Source organism: Pectinophora gossypiella, chromosome 20, assembly GCF_024362695.1.
Source record: "Pectinophora gossypiella chromosome 20, ilPecGoss1.1, whole genome shotgun sequence".
Classification (NCBI taxonomy): Eukaryota; Metazoa; Arthropoda; class Insecta; order Lepidoptera; family Gelechiidae; genus Pectinophora; species Pectinophora gossypiella.
The window spans coordinates 2,642,817-2,652,321 of NC_065423.1; the positions used below are offsets into that span (position 1 = coordinate 2,642,817).

The 9,505-nt window shown below is 37.1% G+C and overlaps 1 protein-coding gene and 1 long non-coding RNA gene across 3 annotated transcripts in view; both read right to left on the minus strand.

The window, feature by feature from the left end:
- The window catches only part of LOC126375852 (fatty acid synthase-like), a 38,754-nt gene extending 37,762 nt beyond the window's left edge, over nucleotides 1-992 (minus strand). Inside the window, exon 1 of one of the 2 annotated variants that reach the window (XM_050022900.1) lies at nucleotides 880-992. The gene's annotated coding sequence lies outside the window, so the exon portion shown is untranslated. The remainder of the gene's footprint in view (nucleotides 1-879) is intronic. The other variant, XM_050022899.1, reaches the window with a different exon arrangement.
- Nucleotides 993-7,738: 6,746 nt separating this feature from the next.
- LOC126375968 (uncharacterized) lies at nucleotides 7,739-9,037 on the minus strand. The gene is made up of 3 exons (XR_007567668.1): nucleotides 8,736-9,037; nucleotides 8,179-8,398; nucleotides 7,739-7,833 (listed from the first exon to the last, which is right to left on the minus strand). It is a non-coding gene; the product is annotated as an uncharacterized LOC126375968 (long non-coding RNA).
- Between the last annotated feature and the right edge of the window lie 468 nt (nucleotides 9,038-9,505).

The window sequence follows — 9,505 nt, forward strand, 5'->3', positions numbered from 1 at the left end:
GTAATATTCATCGTCACTACTTTAAGAGCCATATGCTCTCATGGCAGCATTCTCCATTCTTGTCTACCAAAGGCCAATTCTTTCACTTCATAGACACGACGTTCGCGTTCTCTTTAATCTGTTCCATTTAAATTCTGCTTGGCCTTCTCATTCCTCTGTTTCTTTGTAGCATTCTATGATGTTTTTAATAAATACGTCGTGTCTTTTTAAATGTGCAATCATCTTGCCTCTTCTGTTCTCATTAACTCTCAATATTTGTACCTTTTCCCTTACTCTTACTAGCACTTCCTTATAAGTAACCCTTTCTGCCCAAGTCGGCGAAAATAGAAAGATGTCCTGCATGTTCCCTGTAACAAATATGGTAACCACAAGGTTTGCAGGGTTACGAAGGTTGCTGGTTACGCGTCTTCAGAATTTAGATTCTAAAACTGTATTCAACAACTTATTATTTCTTAATTTTTGTTAGACTGATTTTGAAGTCGGTTATTTAATGACCTTTTTTATATCAACTCTTATTTGTAAAGAACATCTAGGGCCCTGTGCATAGGATTTTCTTGCAGCTTCTTTTCCCCGGCTATAAGTACAGTTTGTGAGAAACTGCAGTAGTTTTAGGTGCATGAGACGTTCGTTATGTAAACAATGACGATTCAAAATTTAACTATGTTACCTACTGAATAAAGATATTTTTGAATTGAATTGAATTTGAATAATATATACAATAAAAAGCTGTAGGCAATTTGGGCAGTTTTATGGACAGCACTCAACCCCATGCGTCTCGAGATGTTGTGGATACATTATATTTAACAGTTATTTTTTTGAGGCGTAATTATATTTGAATGGAAAGTCATTCCTTTGGCTGGATAAATGAGAAGCTCTTACCCGGTAACAAAAACACGATAACCAACACTTCACTATGAAGTCAATAAAAAATCACTTTTCAAGTTAGGTATCTACTTAACGAATATCCCGATCGACCAAACCCTACACCCGTCTACAGAGTACTATTTCTTTGAATACTTAATCGCGATACTTATACCTTTTTAATTAATATACAGTTAATAGGCAAATCAGAAATGAACTTGGGTGCTTGGGTCAAAGCGGCGCAAAGAAAAAGTTCACTAAACTGACAAACTTTGCCACATTTACACACAATCAATGAGTGTTTGTATGGTTCATAGACCTAAAACAGAAATGGCCAACTTTTGTTTAACCGATTTCAACAGAAGGAAGTCATAATACACATGCGAAAAGCACACGTAGGTATTTCAAGGCCCACATAATTCATTTATTTGTAATAAAAATGGTACTTGCAGTTGGTCAGCATTTAACATTTGGTCTACATTTTTAGTTATTTAAATAATAACATGCAAATAATAATAAAATAAAATTTAATAAACAAATTTGACAATTATTAAGTACACAGAAATAATAATAATAATAAATTTCATTGTCATTAGTCATTACACTACTTAAACATCACAAAAAAACAAACAACACACAAAAATAATGACATGCAACATCTAACGATTCATTCGTTTCGTCATTCGGTGATTCGGTTAAGCCATGCATTAACACAAACGTCAACAGGGTATTGTTTGCACAGAAAAAAATTATACGAGCTATGACGGCTAAATCACCGCTCGACTCCTGTGAGCCCTTGTTCAAAAATCTTGGTTTGTTACCCCTGCCTGCCCTGTACATATATGAAACCTGTGTTTTTGTGAGGCAACACTTAGACCTATGTACAAGAGCTGCTGAAATTAGTCACAGAAGTCGACGAAACAGGCGACAGGAGACAGACGTGCGTGTATGAAGCGATTGATGAATGTGGAGGAAGCAAGATAAGTGTGTCAGGATCGAAGCAAATGGAATTCTATAGTCTCTGCTTACCCCGGTGGGAAATAGGCGTGAGTTTATGTATGTATGTAGTCGTCGAGACCTCCACAGATTGCGGTTTTATGAGACACCACGTACAGAGAAATACAACCGAAAATGTTTATGTATGTTTGTCAGACTATAACAAGTTACCTAATGACAAAAAAAAAATTATCAATAAAATTATTTAAGACAAAGTTATACCAATGGCTAAATGAAAAATTATACTATAATTTTAATGAATTTATCCAATTATTACTTGTAATTATTATTATATACTTAAGGACATTTTTATTTTATTTTAATTTTATTATGTATATTTTTACTTTACGTGCCTATTCTGGCGAAACATTCTGTACCTAGATGTAATATTCTGAACTTCACCACCATATATCCTGTAAATAAAAGATTGACTGATTGAGTGAACTGCCCTGGTGAATTAAACATTGTCTTTAAAAATAGCGTCCAGAGAATAAAAGAAATTTTGCAATGGCCATTCGTGTAGCGTTTTGGAGAACTTATTGATTAGTGTTTCATATTGTTTAGACTAGATTGTTATGCTTTGTTCACTTGTAATGAGCGACTTTTCAGACTACATTCCCCAAAAATAATATAGGTGGCGCTGTCTAGGTTTAACGTGATAATTGGTGCTAATTCCTGTAAATACCATCTAATTTTATTTTAAGTTATATCTGTCATTTTCTTATCCACCGAAAAGGAAAGGGACGGGTAATCGACAAGCATAAAATTTATGGAACACACGTCAATTTTAAGCACAAATCTAAACCAACCGTCTAAAAATTTTACATCCGTCAATAACCCGACACAGTTAAGTAGACAGCACGTCAAACGGATTGCATACCAGCGACGTACCTTTTAATTCGCCCGGGTTATTCATTCATTCATTCATTCTTCCTAAAATTAAGAGCTGTGAATCATCCGTCCCTTTCCTTTTCGACGGATATGAAAATGACGGATATAACTTTAAATAAAATTAGGCGGTGTCTGCAGGAATCGGGGCCATTACTTACCTATTTTCTCTTTACTCGGGTAGATAATTATTCAATGGGACCTCAAGTGAGAGGCAAGCGTTCTACCAACTGGGTTACCACAGCTAGTCACAACTTCATACACCTACGAGAAATTAGGAAGAACATTAATAACATCAGCAGTTTTATAACATAAGTCATCATCTCCCTAGCATTAAAGAATTACAAAGTGATGATGAATTCAAAGTGTAACTATGTTACCAACTGAATAAAGATATTTTTGAATTTGAATTTGTATTTGAATTATCCCGTTTTTCCCGAGGCGCGTTTACCTAATCTGACGATTTGACAGACCCGGTTTTTTACAGAAGCGACTGCCTGTCTGACCTTCCAACCCGCAGGGAAAACCAGCCCAATACTGATTAGGTCACATACCTCCGAAAATGCATTTCTTGGGAATTTGGGGTTTCCACACGATGTTTTCCTTCACCGGTGAGCACGTGATAATCATTTATGATCCAAAACTTAAAACTAAAACTGTTCTGAGCTGACGTAACAATACCGGGTGAGCTCTCAGCGCTCCCCATTTACCCGGCCAAGTAGTTAATACCATTAAGTTTACAATACTTAAGTCACGTCAAAACAACAGAAAAACAAATAAATAATGTAACGATTGTACCATTCAGCTAGATCTATTTATTATTCTAGAAGCCCTCCACGCGACAGGTCTAAGGTCAATTGCCACTTTCTGTACAACGGATATTCTTAATTTGAATTTAACTTTATCAATCTAGCCCGGTGTTAAGTGAGCCTTTTTGGAAAATTACATTCTGATATGTTTTTCTTCAACAAAACGCCAATTTCTTTCAATTAATTTCAATTCAGATAAAAATTGATATTTACAATTTTGATAGAAGCGTTATGTGATGTTATGTTCATCATCATTAATTTAAGAGCCACGCTCTTGTCAGTGTAGCGTTCTCCATGACACTTTTTTAAGGAAAAATAGGGCAGTGGTTTCCCTCTTGCCTTCCACCCCGCAGTACTCTGTCGGACGCGAGTGAGATGGCGCCCAGATTAGTCTATTTCAAAGCCGTACTAGGACGGACGTTATGTTAGAATGTTATGTTACGTAAGAAAATAACTAGGTATTTTAAATCAAACCAACTCTACAAAATGACTATACTTAATTAGTGATGGATAACACTGGCATTAGGACGCCCCTATTTGTTATTAAAATAGAAGTTTAAAAATAGAATAGAGTTTTAAATACCTACTCGTCGAAGACACCAAATAATTTGTATACCTATTAATGAGAATTTGCGAGAACTTCATGTAGGTACTTAATTAAAGTTTAAAAAGTAGAAAACTGAAGTCCTTGGGTTGAGATGGGTGCTTTTCCACCAGAGATGTACTGTGCTGCGTGGCTATGGATGCGTTTGATATCGATCAGTATAAGCTATGTTTTTTATATCGCAGAGATATTGCTCTTAGCGATAGGGCCGCCTTTGGCCACCTTGAAATACCCAATTTTCTCAGGCAAATGTCTTCTGTTGTGTGCAATAAAGTTTTATTATTATTGGTATAAACGCGCTCGGTCTACGATTGTTGAAGTTACGCAAAGGCCGGTCATAGGATGGGTGACCACAAAAAAATAAAAAGTTTTCATCTCTAGCTTCTCCGTACTTCGGAGGGCACGTTAAGCCGTTGGTCCCGGCTGCATTAGCAGTCGTTAATAACCATCAATCCGCACTGGGCCCGCGTGATGGTTTAAGGCCCGATCTCCCTATCCATCCATAGGGAAGGCCCGTGCCCCAGCAGTGGGGACGTTAATGGGCTGATGATGATGATTATTGGTATGTCAGTTCCATATCCGGGCCTATGGAGTCCCGAACTTTTGGAAGGCGTACGTGGGGCCGAAGCCAAGACGTAGAGGCCCCTTAAGACAATATAATCTATATGTTGTGTGACACCTACCGGCAATTATCCCTGCACTATGGGAGTGCACCCAAAGACAATCCCTGGTTCGTGTAATACTACATAACATAAACATAACATGAATAGCATATATGTATACGTCCCACTGCTGAGCACAGGTCTCCCCTCAATCGACCGTAGGGGATATGGAGCTTGCTCCACCACGCTGCTCCCACTGTGAGTTGGAGGAAGTGTTTTACGGCTAATAGCCGGGTCCAACAGCTTAACGTGCCGTCCTAAGCACGGAATCTTACTTTTTCGGCCAATCAGGTGATTCAAGCCTACAATATCCCTACCAAACAAAGTACAGTCTCACAAATAGATTTGGACAACATCCCCATCAGGAATAGAACCCGAACCTCCAGATCGTGAGCCCATACTCTAACCACTAGACCACAGAGGCTGTTTATACCACAGATTATTACGATTGAACAGGAAGGCTTTAGAGTAGAACAGAGTTCGACTGTTTTCGGCTGCTTATAATAACGACGTTAATAAATAATGCATAAACATTTCATTGAATACACATTTACTAGGAAAAAAACTAAAGTTATTTTGGTAATTTACATTTAACATAAGTTCTAATAAGACACGTCGAAGTTATTAAAAACATATTACCTAGAAGGGAAGCTAGAAGGAAAGAGAGGAAGGAGAAGACCAAGAAGAGCTTACATGGAACTGATTGACGAGAACGCGAATGTCGTGTCTTATAAGGAAGTCAAAGAATTTGGCCTTTGATAGACAAGAATGGAGAAAGCTACACTGCTGCTTCGATTCTTCTTCTCTTCTCTTCTTATCGTGTGGGTTGTGAGGTGGAACACCAACCTCATCAACCCTGGTGTCAGGGTTATTACTGAGCCGCCAAAGGCCCCTGACATGACTCATAACGACTATATACTTACATCAGTAAGTAGTAACCGGGACTAACGGCTTAACGTGCCTCCCGAAGCACGGATCATCTTACTTTCGGACAATCAGGCCTGTAATGTTCTAACCAAACTAGGGATAACGAAGAGATTTTTGTGATATGTCCACACCGGGATTCAAACCCGGGGCCCCCGGATGGTGAGCCCAACGCTCAATCACTGAACCACGGAGGCCGTTTCGAATTTCGATTTGTTTTGTCGTAGTCAGGTTTCGGGATAAAACGTGAAACGCCGTTACCTTATTTAGGTACGGACATTGACCCTGTGTTTATTGCAGCTGTTTTCTACGTAAATAGTTCGTACATGAACTTTCACATTTACATAAGGTACCTACCTACATACAAGGTAAGTACCTACGCAAATATCATGCATTTATTCGTCTACGTAACGACGGCCAGCTGTAATAAAATTTATAACTTTGTGAGCGATATGAAGACGATGGTATAAGAACTTTGTATATAAGTACTTATAATTATAAACATAACAAAAACAGCCTATATACGTCCCACTGCTGTGCACAGGCCTCCCCTCAATCAACCGGAGGGGAGCATACTCCACCACGCTGCTCCGCTGCGGGTTGGTGGTGGTATTTGGGCTAGTACAATTAATAATCATTTTTACCTATTCGCCTAACTGACCTGAAGCGCCGACCGAGTAATGCCCTATAGCCTAAGTGCCCTATCTCACTAGGACACCAGTGACCAAAGTGCAGTTGTATAACGCTACCTTACTGGTGTCTTGTGGTTGCACCACTGTACACAAACACCATGCGCCAGGACTGTTGAGAAAGGGCCCTAAAGAGAGGAAGAGAGGTTTCGGACAGGCAAGCTCTAAAATGTTGCTAGGACATTTTACAGAAATGGCACTTTTGAAAGTAACATTACGAACAATATACGTTACCAACAGTGACATCTATTGTGCAAGAAAAATATTTTACCGGTATTATCTTTATTCTATGTTATTCTATGACTGATGTCCGTAAAATTATATTTGCTATTCGACAACAGATGGCGCAGTTAAAAACTTCCTTGACTGTAAAATAATGGAAGTATTCTGGAGATTTTGTTAGAATATAAAAGAGACGAAGCTATTTCCGAAATATCATTAAATTTGCCGAAAACTCACCAAAATATTTTTACCATTCATTCATTCAATCATAAAAAACAAAGACCTTGTATAGAATAGACGGAGCATATTTAAGACGAAAGAAAAACATAGGTTTTGTCTTTCGCATTCATGTGAGCCGTCATAAGTTAAAAAGAGATAAATATACTATCGTCGTAACGTCTTTTGTACTCGTGTAGCGGGTTTGTTATAGAAACGTACCTATAGTATATGTTTTTGTATCAGAATCACTAGTGCCGTTCCATGTCTTTATCGACATTATTATTGGCTAAATATTTCATGTTAGTCCAAGATCTAAAAAAAAATATACATTACAAATTGAATGATTAATTAAATACAGAAATAACGACCTAGTATCCATACCTGGGTGGGTAGAACCACAAGTAAATTAGTTAAAACGATACCTATTTGTACCCTGATAGAAAGATACCTAAGAAGAACCGTACGTTGCGGTGACAGATTCAGAACCACTTATTCAACGTAATTATCATGGACAAACTTGTTAAAGGTCAATTTATCATTTTTGAATCTATGTCATTTCGCAAGGTGTTATGGCCGAGGAGGTCGAGGACGGTCCATCTAGTCCACATATACTATAGTATCATTTTAATACGACATTGCGGCCACCCTTTGGTTGCTATAAATCACATACCTACCCTTTTATAAAAATTAAATACACGTTTTTCATTGACTTGACCGGAAATCGAATCGGCTCTCGATACAAGAAGTAGACGACCTTCTAGTATATTTCGGGGATTATCTCAATGCGATTAAAGAATAAAAGCAAATACTTATTTATAAGATTTTTATTCAATATAGTTAGAATACAATGACTACGAAGCACTGAACAATTCCGACTTTTGGTGATAAAAAAAAAATATTTCCTCTTGTTCACTTTCTTTAGAAGTGTATAGTGTCGGCTCTGGTCGTTATAACTTTACCTGCAAGAATGGCACATATTAACGTGGAGCACACAAATACACAAGCATTGCATGTTTACACATTGCACATAGAAGGAATAATCACAGGTAATTACAAAAATAGTTATTCATACTAATTATTTATAGAAGGAATAATCACAGGTAATTACCAAAATAGTTATTCATACTAATTATTTATAGAAGGAATAATCACAGGTAATTACCAAAATAGTTATTCATACTAATTATTTTGTGCAATAGAGAATATTTGTATTGTATTGAAATATTTTTTCCATGCTAATGTAGAATACAAAAACGAAATAGCTGCAAATTTATCTATAAACTTATAACTAAACTTAAACTCACCTTATGTGAGATATGTGAGTGAATATTGTTGGTACTGCATCTCTATGTAATATTTTTGTTTGGTATCCTGCTCGATAGAAAGCAAGATACATCGAAATGTAATTAGCACAGGCTTAAATAAGGAGAAGGCGTCCTTCAGAAGAGAGAATTATCTCGTTTCATGGTCTGAATCTAATTGTTTCTTAATTTCTTGTTTCGTAAATTAGGATATTTAGGAAATCTGGAAAATACAATATCTTTATGTAATCTTCATCCAAATCGGAAACAGGTCGAAAAATAAATTAAACGTGAATAGAATAACGCAACATGTAGATGTTACATTCAAACATAATATTATGTTATCGATATCAAAGGACAACACTACTTATAATACTTTGGGTACATGATCTGTCAAAGCTGATTAACGTAAAATGTGAAATCAATTATTTGTACAAATGTGACGGCTTTGCTGAAAATATGCGTCTGCATCGTGTTTAGGGCTCAATAAACTTTACAAAAACCAGACCAGGTAATGTATTTCTTGCACACAAACATGTATTATGTGGTCGATAACTTACCCATGGTGAGACATTGTTTGATCGTTCTCCATTATAACACCCATTCTACTCTCACAACCAATAGCTACGCAAGCCATGGTTCATAATGAATAACTATTTCACAGATTGTTTATATAAAAAGTTAAAATAATGTCCCAAAACACCAAAAAACTAACGGCAGGTTTGGTATCCAGCTGACTACCACAACATCTCAAAACGGTAAACACTGACGTTCTAGACAGCGGTGTTTGTCTATGTTTGTTTCTTTTTTCCACAGAGATTGTTGCCATAGGGAAGAAAGAGAGCTGTGATAGTTTGATCGTCACTCGGCTTTTTGGCGGGAGGCGGGAACGGGACAGTTGCTTTCTTCATTGAATAATCTAAATAATTAATACGAAGTGGTGTTTTGTGGTTAATGATCGCATTAAGTTAGTCGGAAGACATTCGCGAGTGTTATTATATTGGAGTATTCAATAAACAAAGTGTATCTGCCTATTTTCGCTTCGTGTCAGGAAGCCGCTTCATAACTCAAAAGTTTATGCGGACTTTTGAGTTAATTCGTTTGGGGTTCGGAGTAGGATTCTACTCCGAGGGTGGGGGCTTAGGTTTCATCATCATCACCTTTCATCATTTCATTAATCATCAAGAAAAAAAATACGTCAGACATGGCTGTATGGGCATAGTTCCCTTTGCCTTACCCTTCGGGGAAAACCAAACCAAAAAAAAAAAAAATTGATCGTCACTCTAAAATATTATCCGTCTATTCTATACAAGGTCTTTGATAAAAAATG